Here is a 13,743-nt window from a genome sequence, read left to right as displayed (position 1 = left end):
TGGGTTCAGACAGGGTCTCACTATGTAGCCCAGGCTGTCCCAGAACTTTGTAGCCCAGGCTGGTCTAGAATCACAGTGGTCCTCCTGAGTGCTGGCATCACAGGCATGAGCCACCAACCCCACCCGAGTCTTCTAAATATTTGAACCAGAGCCGACCAGTCAGTCTTACTGTGGTCAGGCCTCCCATACTGGGTGGCAGGGCCTGGTCTGTGGCTCAGGCCAAGCTGGAGCGCCACTACTTTTCAACTGCTGTGGTCACTGGGAGCCAAGTGTGAGGTGACAGTCACCCTCTGCCACATACTGGCCTTCCTCATCTGTGAGATGTGGTCGTGACCGTCCTCACAGCAGAAAATCCCCTGAGACTGGGAGTCTCCAATGAGCCTCCCCTTAGTAAACATTCGTAAAAGAATGCCAGGCACACAGTAGGAGCTTTCGTCAGCATCCAGTGTTGGGATTGCTGTCTGTGGTCTGTGACTTTTCTTAAGACAGCGTCTGCCTGTGTAGCCCAGGCTGGCCTCTAACTCAGAGCAGCTCTCTCACGCCAAGTCTCCTGAGGACTGCGATGACAGGAGTGACCCGTGCCTGGCTGGGCTTGTGACTTGGACCTCTGTCCCCCTGAGCCCTGGCCACTTTCCCCTGAACTGCCCTCCAAGGTCCCTTGGGCCCACATTAGTCCTGTTTGCGTTGCCATGTCCCCAGCTAAGACTCTTAGTTCAGTCCATAGGATACCAGTCAACTGCCCCCTGCCCCCCCCCCCCGCCTGTCCCTGCCTGCCCCCCCCCCCCGCCTGCCCCCGGCCTGCCCTGCCCCCCCACCTGCCCCTGGCCTTCCCTGCCAGCCCCCCCCCCCCGCCTGCCCTGACCCTGCCTGCCCTGCCCCTCCCCCACCTGCCCCCAGCCTGACCTGCCCCCCACGTGCCCCCGGCCTTCCCTGCTCCCCCCCCCCCCCGCCTGCTCCCCACCTGCCCCCCCCCCCCCCGCCTGCCCTGCCCCCCCACGTGCCCCCGGCCTTCCCTGCTCCCCCCCCTGCCTGCCCCCCACCTGCCCCTGGCCTTCCCTTCCCTGCCCTCCCCCCCCACCTGCCCTGCCCCCGGCCTGCCCTGCCCCTCCCTCACCTGCCCCCAGCCTGACCTGCCCCCAGCCTGCCCCCAGCCTACCCTGCCCCCTCTCCCCCCCCCCCCACCTGGCCTTGGCTGGCCTCGTTGGGCCCACTATCATTTCCTGGGACCTGTTACTCCTCAGATCTCCTGACACCTTCTTGACAATGTCCCTCATTGTCACCCCTGAGTTCCAGAGGTTCTCAATCATGCACCCATGGGCCATCACATCACCCACACGTGGTGGTGCATGCCTGTAATCCTAGCACTTAGGAGGCTGAGTCAGGGAAATCACATTGAGTCCGAGGCCAGCCTGGGCTACAGAGTGAGGCCCGTCTCAAACAAGCAACCCCCTCCCCCCGAAAAACTCTCCTAATAAACAATGGAATCTCTCGCCCAGGGAGAGACATCCTTGGAATTAGGGTCCCACTCCATCCGGCAGGGAGAGGAACGTAGGCTCAGATGACACAAGCCATCTCCCCACTCAGACAGGACTCTAGTCTAGCTCCCTTGGTTCTTTTACCCCTCACCCCCTCTGCCACCCCCATTTCCCCCTTTGCCCTCCTGTAGCCCCAGCCCCAGCTACCCCTTCCCAAACCCTTCCCAACCTACCTCAGATGTGACCTGGGACAGGTCCCAGCAGCTAGAGGCAGAACAGTAAGAGGTGGCGGGTCAGGATGGGGACTTTTGGAAGCCTGGGTCTCTGTGCACTGACCCGCAGGGCCCAGCTGGAGAGCCTGGCCCTCAGGGACTCACCTGCCCAGCAGGTTCTCCCTGTCCCCTCACACTCTCCCAGCTGGTGGGGTCTCCTCCCCGGATAGCCCAAGATCACAACCTGTTGCTAGGACCCATTATAACAGTGAGCCTCAGCCCATTGGTCAGCTGGGCTCCGTGTAATAATGAGGTCGTGACATCAGAGGGAGGGGTCCCAGGGAGCAGTGGCCTCCACCCCCAGACACACTGAGAGCCCTGAGGGCCCCCACAAGTATTTTCCCTAACAGATTTGCTCAAAGTCGCCCCCCCCCCCACCACCACCAGGGAATGAGAATGTAGCCCGTGGGTAGAGAGGGTTTGTCTAGCATCACTGAGGCCCTGGGTTCTTCAACACCAGATACACGTAGCAAATAGCCAGCAAACCAACACTCAGCAGACAGAGGCAGAAGGATCAAAGGCCAAGGCCAGCCTCCCCTAGATAGCAAGTTTTGAGGCCAGACTGGGTTTTGTGAAACCCTAAATAAAACCAAACCAAACAAAAAACACCCTACATCAAAAAGGGAAACTCTCTGTGGGCCCTATCCCCGCCCCGGGGTAAGTCCCTGAGACAAAGTCCTAAATGAATCAACTTGGACATCTAAGACTCTGGCCCGCTCACTACACTACAGGCCAGGGAGCTCTTCAGGCTACTTGACCTCCATTATCCACTCCTCTGTGTACCCCTAAGGTGCCCCATGTTCTCTGGGCATGAGGGTGGCATGGGGTGGCTATTAGCTTGGCCGGCACTGGCTGGGACAGGAGAAAAGGGGCAGTGGGAGGGAAGGCCTGGTGGCTCACGCCTGTGATCCCAGAGCCTGGGCAGAAGATGTCGTGTTCAAGGACAGCCTCCCCTACAGAGTACAGTGAAGGCCAATCTGGGCTATGAGACCACACACACACACACACACACACACACACACACACGCACACACACACACACAGACACACACACTCGTCGGGCAGTGGGGAGGCGGAGGGAGATTGGCATAGTCTGTAGTGTTTGCCTTGTGTGGGAGGTGTAGGTTCTTGTAGGTTCTTCTTGAGGCAGCAGAGGGGGGAAGAGCATCGGCGGGGTAAGACTTTGTCTTATGAGATATTTATGGTTGCTGTTTAATAAAAAGGTTACTTATCTAAGTCTAAGTTACTATGCTATTGTAGCTGGCCTGCCTTCTGTGTTCCTCTGAGGCCAGAGACTGCAGTCTCAGGCACCAGCACCTCATCCTAAAACAGCACAGTAAAGGGTTAGTTGCTAGAGCCTTTTCCCTATTGTCCAGATGTCTGTTGCTTGTCAGGCTAGGGGGAAATCAGGAGCAATAAACTTCTATTGAACCAGGAGAGAATAACACTTGCAGAAAGAAAAACTTTTACACACGTGAATATGCATAATCTCACGGAAGTTCATACACAGCTTCAAGCATGCAGAGTTCTCATACATTTCCACACAAATTCAGCTGGGCCCAGCTTGCATGCATTCTCACCAATTTCATATTCACACACACACACACACACACACACCCATGCATTCTCGCAATTACATACGTACACACATCCATACTTACATATGCATATGGAGCAAAAGACCAAGCACCGGGGCAGAAAGAACTCACTCATCCTGGATGAAAAATGAGCTCCGATCTTTATTGCATAGAGAAAGAAAACACTTCCACCCTTTTGATGCTAAATGAATTAAACTCATGTCTATAAGAAAAAGGCTTTGTTCCTTTTAATAGGACTAAGCCTGCCTTGTCCTCACCATGGGACCTGCTCTGCCCCGTGGTGAGGAGAAGCCGGCCTGCTCCTCTGCTCTCTGCAGTGTCTTCTTCTTCCTCTTTCCCTCTGCAGTCTGCACATTGCGCTCTTAGTCTTTTTGGTGTTACCTATAGTTTCTAAGTTATTCCACTCTGCATTCTCCTTCTAATCTTGTTCTCTTCTGACCAAAACTTCTCCTCAGTTCAGTTCCTCTCAGCTCAGTTCTTCTCACCTAAGTTCCTCTGTTCTGATTCTTCTCTTTGCCGTCAGCCATTAAACATCCTTCAGAATACATGATCACATGTTACAAAGTTCATCACATCACAAGTTCACACAAAAATTCAAATCATGAATTGAAACAGAAGTTTACAACAGAGAATGCTTATATGCATATCCCTAGGAGTAATTATCTAGCTAAACAGCTATCAGCTGTCTTAGCTCCACGTGTTCATAGAAAGTTTAAAACCATAATTAAGTTTTTAGTGAAATTTTGTATAGATAAACCCAGTCGCTATTTTATCTTCTGTCCTAGCACCTATAATAAATCATTAGTCCCCTTTTCATGACCTCTGGTTAATTGTTTTACAGCCTCTTGGAATGTGCTCTGAGTAGGAGAAAGTCTGGTTGCCATCTAAGAGCAATTAACTTGTGACACTTGGGAGACTGACAGAGTTCTCATTGCAGTTTTGACCATCAGAAAAGGACCTAATAACAGTCCCACTATAAAGGATCTTAATAACCACAGATATAATTTTAGGAATTCTTATAGGATCATCATTAAAACTTAAGTCATCTATTTGTCTACATAGCGTCACTATAAGACAGCCCATGGATCTGCAGAGATCTGCTCCAAAGAAGTGTGCTATTACTTATTGATTATTATATCTGTTTAAGAATAACAAGAGGATAAGCATATTAATAGCAGGAATCTTTCCTAAAATTATTCTCTCACAGCCTTGCTTAAGGAGGGCTTACCTGTCGCAGATTATATAATAATCCGAAGCAGGCCATTTCAGGATGACCGCCTGCTTGTTATCAGCTTGTCCCATTATGGCCCTGACAGCCTTGCAAGCACAAGGACCCAGGTTCAATTCTCAGAACCCATGTGAAAACGGCTGGGTGTGGGATCAGTCACTTGTAACCCCAGTACTAGAGACAGAGAACCACCGGGCCCTGGCCAGCGTGTCTCACCTGATCAGGGCTGCCAAGCAATGAGAGGTCCTTGTCTCAAAGGAGGCAGGTGGATGATGCAAGAGATTGTACTCTAGCTTACACACACACACACACATGCACACACATGCACACACACACATGCATGCACACATGCACACACACATGCACACACATATACACACGTGTGCGCACGCACGTGCACACACACGCATGTACACACATATGCACACACTCACATGCACACACATGCACACACATATACACACGTGCGCACGTGTACACACACACGCATGCACACATGCACACACTCACATGCATGCACACATGCACACACTCACATGCACACATATACAGGCGTGTGCACACACACACACATTGGGGCCGAGACTCCCACTGGTAAGAGTCAAAGCACCCGGTGCATGGTGTCAGGACCCTGGTCTTAGCTGCAGCGTCTCCACCGTCTGGCGCACGGTCACCTGCCTGCCCTGTCTCCCTCATCGTGTCCTTCAGCCAAGGCTGTTCTTTCTCCTATCTGTTTTCTAGGGTGAACCTCAGGCTTCTAAAACTCGAAGGCTCATTCCGCCCGTTGGAGGAGCACCCAGAGGTGGCGACAGAGGCCGGGGAAGGAACAGACTGACTGGATCTAAGGAAGGAACAAACAGCTGCTGCCCACTGAGTGCAACATTTCCAAGCCTCAGGCAGCAGCTGCGTGCTTGATGGCATCCTGCTGACTGGAGAACCGATGAAACGGAGTCAAAAATAGCCTCAGACATTCCTCCACACTGAGCAGGCTGTGGCACATCCCCAAGGCTCCTTCCCCAAACTCACAGACACGTGCAACGCCCGGGCTGGGGAGTGAGGAGGGCCCAAGAGACCAGCAAACAGATGTGCGGACGGACAAAGCCATGGGGCTGGAGAGACGGCTCTGAGCACTGGCCGCTCCTGCAGCGAGCTCAGGTTTGGTTCCCAGCGCCTGAGTGGCAGCCCACCAATGTCTGTATCTCCAGTTCCTGGGGACCCGGCACCCCCTCTGACCTCCATGTACACCACACCTGCACACAGAGCACATGCATCCACGCAGGCAAAATACACAAAAAATTGTTTTTTTTTTTAATATTTGTGTTATTTTATGTCTTTATCAGTATAATTCAAAAAAATTAGATCAGTTAGCCATAGAGAAATATTCTTGGGCTGGAGAGATGGCTCAGTGGTTAAGAGCACTGACTGCTCTTCCAGAGGTCCTGAGTTCAATTCCCAGCAATCACATGGTGGCTCACAGCCATCTGTAATGGGATCTGATGCCCCGGTCTGATGTGTCTGAAGACAGCTAAATAAATAAACCTTTAAAAAAATAACAATAAATAAATAAACTTAACCAGTTCTGCTTGCCTTAAAAAGAACAGTAATGAGCCAGGTAGGAGTGGCACACACCTTTAATCCCAGCGCTTGGGAGGCAGAGGAAGACAGATCTCTGAGTTCAAGACCAGCCTTGTCTACAGAGTGAGTTCCAGGACATCCAGGGCTACACAGAGAAACCCTGTCTAGAAAAAACAAAAGTTCAAAATACCACCTTCTCTATGCTTTATAACCTGTGCTGAAACAGCTATGGGCAGGGCTCACTGCTTAATTTGAGGTCTCCGATAGATTCTTATTTTAAAACTTATAAAGATAAATCTTTAAAACCTAATAGAAGCTGGGGATTTACGTCAGTGACAGGTGCTGTCCTAGCAAGTGTGAGGGTTTGAAATCTATCGCTAGAAACACATAAGTGCCCACGCATGCGCACAACACACACACACACACACACACACACACACACGCTAAAAATTTAAGTTTTAAAAAAAGAAAAGACGGGGGCTGGAGAGATGGCTCAGCAGTTAAGAGCACTGACTGCTCTTCAGAAGGTCATGCGTTCAAATCCCAGCACCCACATGGTGGCTCACAACCATCCATAATGAGATCTGATGCCCTCTTCTGGTGTGTCTGAAGACAGCTACAGTGTACTTACATATAATAATAAATAAAATCTTTAAAAAAAAGATTTAAAAAGAAAAGAAAAGACGTGCAAACAGGATTGTGCTCGCACTGTCATCCAAGCATTTGGAAGACCGAGGCAGGAGGGTCCTCGGGGCTCACTGGCCAGTCCGTCGAGCCTATTTGGGGAGCGCGGGTGGTAATGCCCCGCTTTTACATGGATGTTTACATGGAAGCTTACATGGATGCTGAGGTCTGAATTCATCCCCTGGTCCGTGCAGAGCAAGGACTCTTACCTACTTAGTAAGAGTAAAGCCCCAGCCCACAGTTAAACCCTTTCTATTTAGTTTAGTTTAATTTTTTAAGAGCTCAGCATTAGGGCGCATGCTTGGCATACAGGAGACTTTCTTTCGGTTCCGTTCTCAGCGCCAGAGAGAGTGAAGGAAGTAAAATGGGAACAGAGGTAAGGGAGGCAGAGGAGGAGGAGGCAGAGGAGGGGGAAGAGGAGGGGGAAGAGACAGGAGGAGGCAGAGGAAGAAAGGAGGAGGGGGAGCAGGCAGAGGAAGAAGAGGGGGGAGTCCACCAGAGATGACAGAGATAGATGTGCTCCCGCATTTACTCTTCCCTTCCTTCTGAGTGTAATAAAACCGAAGCCGCCGGTGGCTGTCGGACACATCCTTTCTGATCTCGCTAACAAAGAAAAAAATGATGCTGCCAATAAAACCACAACATGACATTTCCTTATCAGTTAAGATGTTTATTCTGGGACAGCTGAGAGAGCTCTTGGGAACTTATTTAGAAAGCACAGATCCTTATCACACACCAGTTCTATACTCACAAAAATAGAGTGGTGCACGCCGCCAGTCATGCCAGCACTGGGAGGCAGACATGCCTCACCGGCTCTCCGTTCCCAGCGATCCAGCCCGCTGGAGCCCGTCCTGGGGCCTCCCTGACGAGCACGGTTTCACACTTTTATTCTTATGTTTGTATCCCTCCCCATTGTCTCCCTCCCTCCCTCCCTCTCTCTCTCTCTCTTCTCTCTCTCTCTCTCTCTCTCCCTCCCCCTCCCCCACCCTCTCTTTCTCTAAGATCTCTTGTAGACCAGGCTGACCTTGAGCATGTAACTGAAGATGACCTTGAGCACTCTTCCTCTCGCTGACACCTTCTGGGTAGGGAATTACAGGTTTGTGTGTGTGTGTGTGTGTGTGTGTGTGTGTATGTGTGTGTTTACTCACGTGTGTGCCAACATGAAATCAGCCTCCAGGGTTTCTCTTATTCATTCAGACATTGGCTCATTGGCTGCCTTATAGCCACCAGATGCTGTTCTAGGCGGGGACACAGGAGTGAATAGGACTCCATATCTCAGGCTACCTTGAAGCTCACTATGTAGCCCAGGTTGACCCTTGTTTTGTGGAGCTCATATTGTCATTAATTAATTTACTTTTGTATGTGTCGTTGTTTTGCCTGCATGTATGTCTGTGTTGTACATGTTTAAGACCCCCCCTGGAACTGGAGTTGCAGACAGTTGTGAGCTGCCATGTGGGTGCTGGGAATTGAACTCAGATCCTCTTGAAGAGCAGCCAGGGCTTTTAACCTCTGCGCCGTCTCTCCAGCCCTTATATATTTAAAAGATATAGATGATAAAAATAATTAAGATGAGGCCAAGTAACAATGAGAAAAGAGAAGAAAAGGAAATCATGGAGAAAGCGACGGGATTTGGGAGCCACAAGATGGCTGTCCTTTAGTAGTCGATTGCCACACGCAGTTTCCTTCTCCCTGTAGATGAATTCTACGCTTCCCAGGAGATGTGGAGTAAATTTTGAGCTGTCCTTGAGAGTTGCTGTCATCAGTAGGATTCTGGGACTTCAGTTCTAGACTGTGAGAGAGGGACTGCGTCCATATTCTCTTTTCCGGCGCCCTGGCATGCTGGGGTACAGATCCGGTTACCTTCCTGGGATAGGGACAGCAGCTGACAGATGAGACAACGTGAACTCGCTCCCCCCGCCACTAGAGGGCAGCAGCTGAACGCAGCCTATGTGCAGTGCCACGGGAGGCCAGAAGAGGGCGTGGTGTCCTCTGGAGCGGAAGCTACAGGTGGTGGTTGTACATTGCTCTGCGGGAATGCAGGGAACCAGCAAACACTCTTAACCACTGAGCCAGCGCCCCAGACCTCTATTGTACATTTAGAGCTTCCTCGGCCCCACCCCTAACTCCCGCCCACACTCCCTCCTTCCCTTTCTTTCTTTCTTTCTTCCTTTCTTTCTTTCTTTCTTTCTTTCTTTCTTTCTTTTCTTTCTTTCTTTCTTTCTTTCTTCTTTCTTTTTTCTTTCTCTCCCTGACCCCCCTGCCTCCACCTCCCAAAAGAATAGACGTGTCCCACCACGCCCAACTAGGATTTTTTTCTTTCAGTGAACACCCAAGCTTTTAAGATTTATTGCAGAGCTGGAGAGATGGCTCAGCAGTTAAGAACACTGACTGCTCTCCTGAAGGTCCTGAGTTCAAATCCCACATGGTGGCTCACAGCCATCTGTAGTGAGATGTGACACCCTCTTCTGGTGTGTCTGAAGACAGCTATTACAGTGTATTTACATGTAATAATAAATAAATCTTTTTAAAAAAAGATTTATTACAAATTATTTGTGATATGCAAAAACAGACAAGATATTAGTCGGTGTCCTGTAGTCAGGATACTTATTGCTAAATCTGTCCTCGAGGGAGGAAGACAAAAGGAAATTGCACGAGTCCCGACCAAAGGCAGAAAGCAGAAACCATGCGAACCTCCCTCGACTGGGTGACAACCAAGAAAAGTTCAGTATGTCCACACTGTAGTCAGCAGGCCCTCGCCGCACAGATGGGGACCAGGGGAACTGATACTTGGGGACTGTCATGAGAGGCTAAAAAGTGGTAAAAATGGAAATAGCCAGTCAACTGTGGTAGCACAGATTTTTCCCTCAGCACTGGGGGAGCCTATGTTTTTGAATTGGTCCCTGCTGATCTACCCCCTTGATTCCATCCCAAGAGAAACGTGCACTAGGCAGGCGGAAACATTCTGAAAGACCAGAGAATGGACCATTATTTATTATTATTATTATTATTATTATTATTATTTATTGTTGTTGTTGTTATTATTAAGTAGCATTTATCTATCATCTATATGTCTATAATTAAACCTGAAAACCAAGAAGGGAAAGACCAGTTCCACAATTATCCAGCTAAAGCAAGTTTTATTTTAGAGGCGCACCGGGCCTGGACAGCCGCCTCTCTCACGCTAAGCCTGGATTTTATTGAGCAGCCCCAATAGGGGATGTTCGGTCCTTTTTAAAAGATTAAAAGCTGAGTCAGGAAGTGATGGCTCATGCTTTTAATCCCAGCACTCGGGAGGCAGAGGCAGAGGCAGGTGGATTTCTGTCAGTTTGAGGCCAGCCTGGTCTACAGAGTGAGTTCTAGGGCAGCCAGGGCTACACAGGAAAACCTTGTCTCAAAACAAACAAACAAACAAACAAACAACAACAACAAACCCTATATTCCTGTACGACTTTGGCAACAGTTCGTTCTCTCTTTGCTGGACTGATTCTCCATAACACACACTTCCGGCTGGCGTGCTGTCTGTGTTTGCCTTTCTTCTCTGTCTCCAGGACTGTCACATGAACTGTGTCACATGAGCTGTGTCACAGGAACTGTGTCGACCTAAGACCAGCTAAGACTCAAAACCTCTGGGGAACCTGCCTGTCAGGGATTTTCTGGGAAAACCCATCCTGAATGGGGGAGGGGCACAGTCTTCACACAGCTCTGATATAAGCCTGTCCACAGGGAAAGGCAGCCTCTGGGGTCATGAGGTCAAGAGAGAAGGCTTAGCTTTCTTGAAGAAAGCCATAGTCCCAGCCTGGTGCCCTCCCGACTTATCCCCAGAGGCTGCCAGGCGTCACAGTGCCTGACAGGAAGGCCTGAGAGGCCTCATAGCCAAGAAGATGCAGCAAGGTTCTTCAGGACAGCACAAGGGTGCCCAGGCCTGGGTGATGACTGGCTGTGCAGCGCGTCCTGCAGGCCGGCAGGTAGCCTGGGACCGGTGCCGCTGGGTCACCCACAATTCCCTGCACAAGTTACGAGGGCCAGACCCAGGTAGAGAAGTGTTAAGGTAGCATGAGGAGAGGGTAAGGAAGGGAATTATGGGCCATACCCAGGCAGAAATTCACAGTTACACATGTGCATACCTTAAACACACACAGACACACACACACACACACACGTTCATCTCACAGATGAACATTACTTTGCACACGAACATTACTCCTGTCCTTGTTGAAAACTCACTGGAAACTTCTAGCTGTTAACCTATGGGCTAGTCTCAACTGTTCCTTCAAATAAATATCGGCAAGTGACTGGTTTGTGGAGGATTTGACAGAAAACATGAAAGGAAAAAAATTTTTTTTAATTATTCTTTCTCTAACGTGAAAACCGAAGAAAAGGCCAGGCATGGTTGCACACACCTTTAATCCCAGCACTCAAGAAGCATATATAGGTGGACTCTGAGATTGAGGCCAGCTAGGCCTGCGTAGTAAGACCCTGTCCAAAAAATCAAACTAAAACAACCTCAGAAGTCAGGTTGTAATCATAAATAACATAGAGCCCCTGCCTGGAATCCCCCAGTGAGGGGCTGGGGGCGTGGCTCAGTGGTAGAGCCCCTGCCTAGAATCGCTCAGTGAGGGGCTGGGGGCGTGGCTCAGTGGTAGAGCCCCTGCCTAGAATCCCTCAGTGAGGGGCTGGGGGCGTGGCTCAGTGGTAGAGCCCCTGCCTAGAATCCCTCAGTGAGGGGCTGGGGGCGTGGCTCAGTGGTAGAGCCCCTGCCTAGAATCCCTCAGTGAGGGGCTGGGGGCGTGGCTCAGTGGTAGAGCCCCTGCCTAGAATCCCCCAGTGAGGGGCTGGGGGCGTGGCTCAGTGGTAGAGGCCCTGCCTAGAATCCCCCAGGGAGGGGCTGGGGGCGTGGCTCAGTGGTAGAGCCCCGCCTAGAATCCCTCAGTGAGGGGGCTGGGGGCGTGGCTCAGTGGTAGAGCCCCGCCTAGAATCCCTCAGTGAGGGGCTGGGGGCGTGGCTCAGGGGTAGAGCCCCTGCCTAGAATCCTCCAGTGAGAGGCTGGGGGCGTGGCTCAGTGGTAGAGGCCCTGCCTAGAATCCCCCAGGGAGGGGCTGGGGGCGTGGCTCAGTGGTAGAGCCCCGCCTAGAATCCCTCAGTGAGGGGGCTGGGGGCGTGGCTCAGTGGTAGAGCCCCGCCTAGAATCCCTCAGTGAGGGGCTGGGGGCGTGGCTCAGGGGTAGAGCCCCGCCTAGAATCCTCCAGTGAGGGGCTGGGGGCGTGGCTCAGGGGTAGAGGGCTTCCATAGCATTCACAGCACCTTTGGGTCTAACCCCAGAATGGAAAGTAAGGAATCTCACACAACTGTAGATTATGTAAATCCTTATCCTACAGGCCTGTGTACTTTTATGCAAACACACACACACATATAGTTTGAGCTCAGGCTAACCTTAAACGTAACATTCCCCTGCCTCCACTTCTCCATGCTAGAATTCATTGCTGTGCAACACCGTGCCTGGCACATGGCCAGGAATGCTTTTGAGCACTTCTTCTGAACAGGGCCATCTTCCTATTTTCCCATCACTGTCAGTTTGGAGTCCCCGCGGTTCCATCCATAGCGCCCGCTGGGCTCCTGAATGGCACCATTCCACGTGGGCGTGGGCGGGCGCAGCAAGCCACAGGTGGCTGCGGGGCGCTGGAGCCTTTGCTGGTTAGTGAACATCAACACGCACTGTAGAAAAGAAACGGCCTACTTGCAAGAAAAGGTGCATGTCGTTTATACTTTCTTTCCTCCTCTTCTTTTTTATTTTATTTTGTGTTTTGATACAGGGTTTCTCTGGGTAGCCCTGGCTGGCCTGGGACTCACTCCGTAGACCAGGTTGGCCTTGAACTCACGGAGATCCGCCTGCCTCTGCCTCCCACTCTCCATCGGCATCACCAGAAGGTGTCATGGCAGTGAGCAAAGAGGCAACGTGGTGTGCGATTTTTATTTTCTCTGCATTGGTGTTTCGCCTGCATCTCTGTCTGTGTGAAGGTGTTGGATTCCCTCAAACTGGAGTTACAGACTGTGGTGAGCTGCCATGCGGGTGCAGATAAAATAAAAATAAATTGTGTTGACACACACCGCACACCCAACACCTCTTTGCTCGCCCACACGGCACCTTCCGGTGAGGCAGACAGAGGAGTGGGCTCCTGGCAGTGACTTGGCGACAGGTTATGGTGAACCAGAAGCCAAAGACAGCGCTGTGGGAGAAAGCTGTGGTGGAAGTCCCCAGCTTACAGTCCTGGAGGCCACAAAAGAACCAGTTCCCCAAGGGACAGAGTTCCCTTCCCCTAAGGCTGCAGAGATGGAGCGTGCACAAGAGTAAGGCCAGGCAGCCACAGCCTCAGCCCTCAAGGGAATCACCAAAACCCTGTGCATGTCACCAAGGACATCCCTTCTGCCCGAGGGCCCCACACAACACATCCAAAGTTGGGCATTGCTAGGGAAGACATGTCTTAGGAAACCTCCTTCAATGCTAGAGAGATGGCTCAGCAGTTAAGAGTACCGACTGGTCTTCTGAAGGTCCTGAGTTCAACTCCCAGCAACCACATGGTGGCTCACAACCATCTGTAATGAGATCTGATGCCCTCTTCTGGGGTGTCTGAAGACAGCTACAGTGTAATTACAAATAATAAATAAATAAATCTTAAAAAAAAAAAAGAAAGAAAAAAGAAAAAGAAAACCTCCTTCAAGCTGTGTGTATTGGCACATACCTGTAATCCCAGCCCTCAGGAGGCTAAAACACGACGACCTCAAATTCAAGGTCAGCTTGGCTTTACCTAGACAGACCCAGACTGAAAAATGAACAGGCTGGGGTTGTAGCTCAGTGATAGAATGCATGCCTGTAACATACCAGGGAGGTGCTGGGGGCGTGGCTCAGTGGGAGA

This window comes from Apodemus sylvaticus, chromosome 1 (genome assembly GCF_947179515.1).
Source record: "Apodemus sylvaticus chromosome 1, mApoSyl1.1, whole genome shotgun sequence".
Classification (NCBI taxonomy): Eukaryota; Metazoa; Chordata; class Mammalia; order Rodentia; family Muridae; genus Apodemus; species Apodemus sylvaticus.
Note: the sequence above shows the minus strand (reverse complement) of the source record.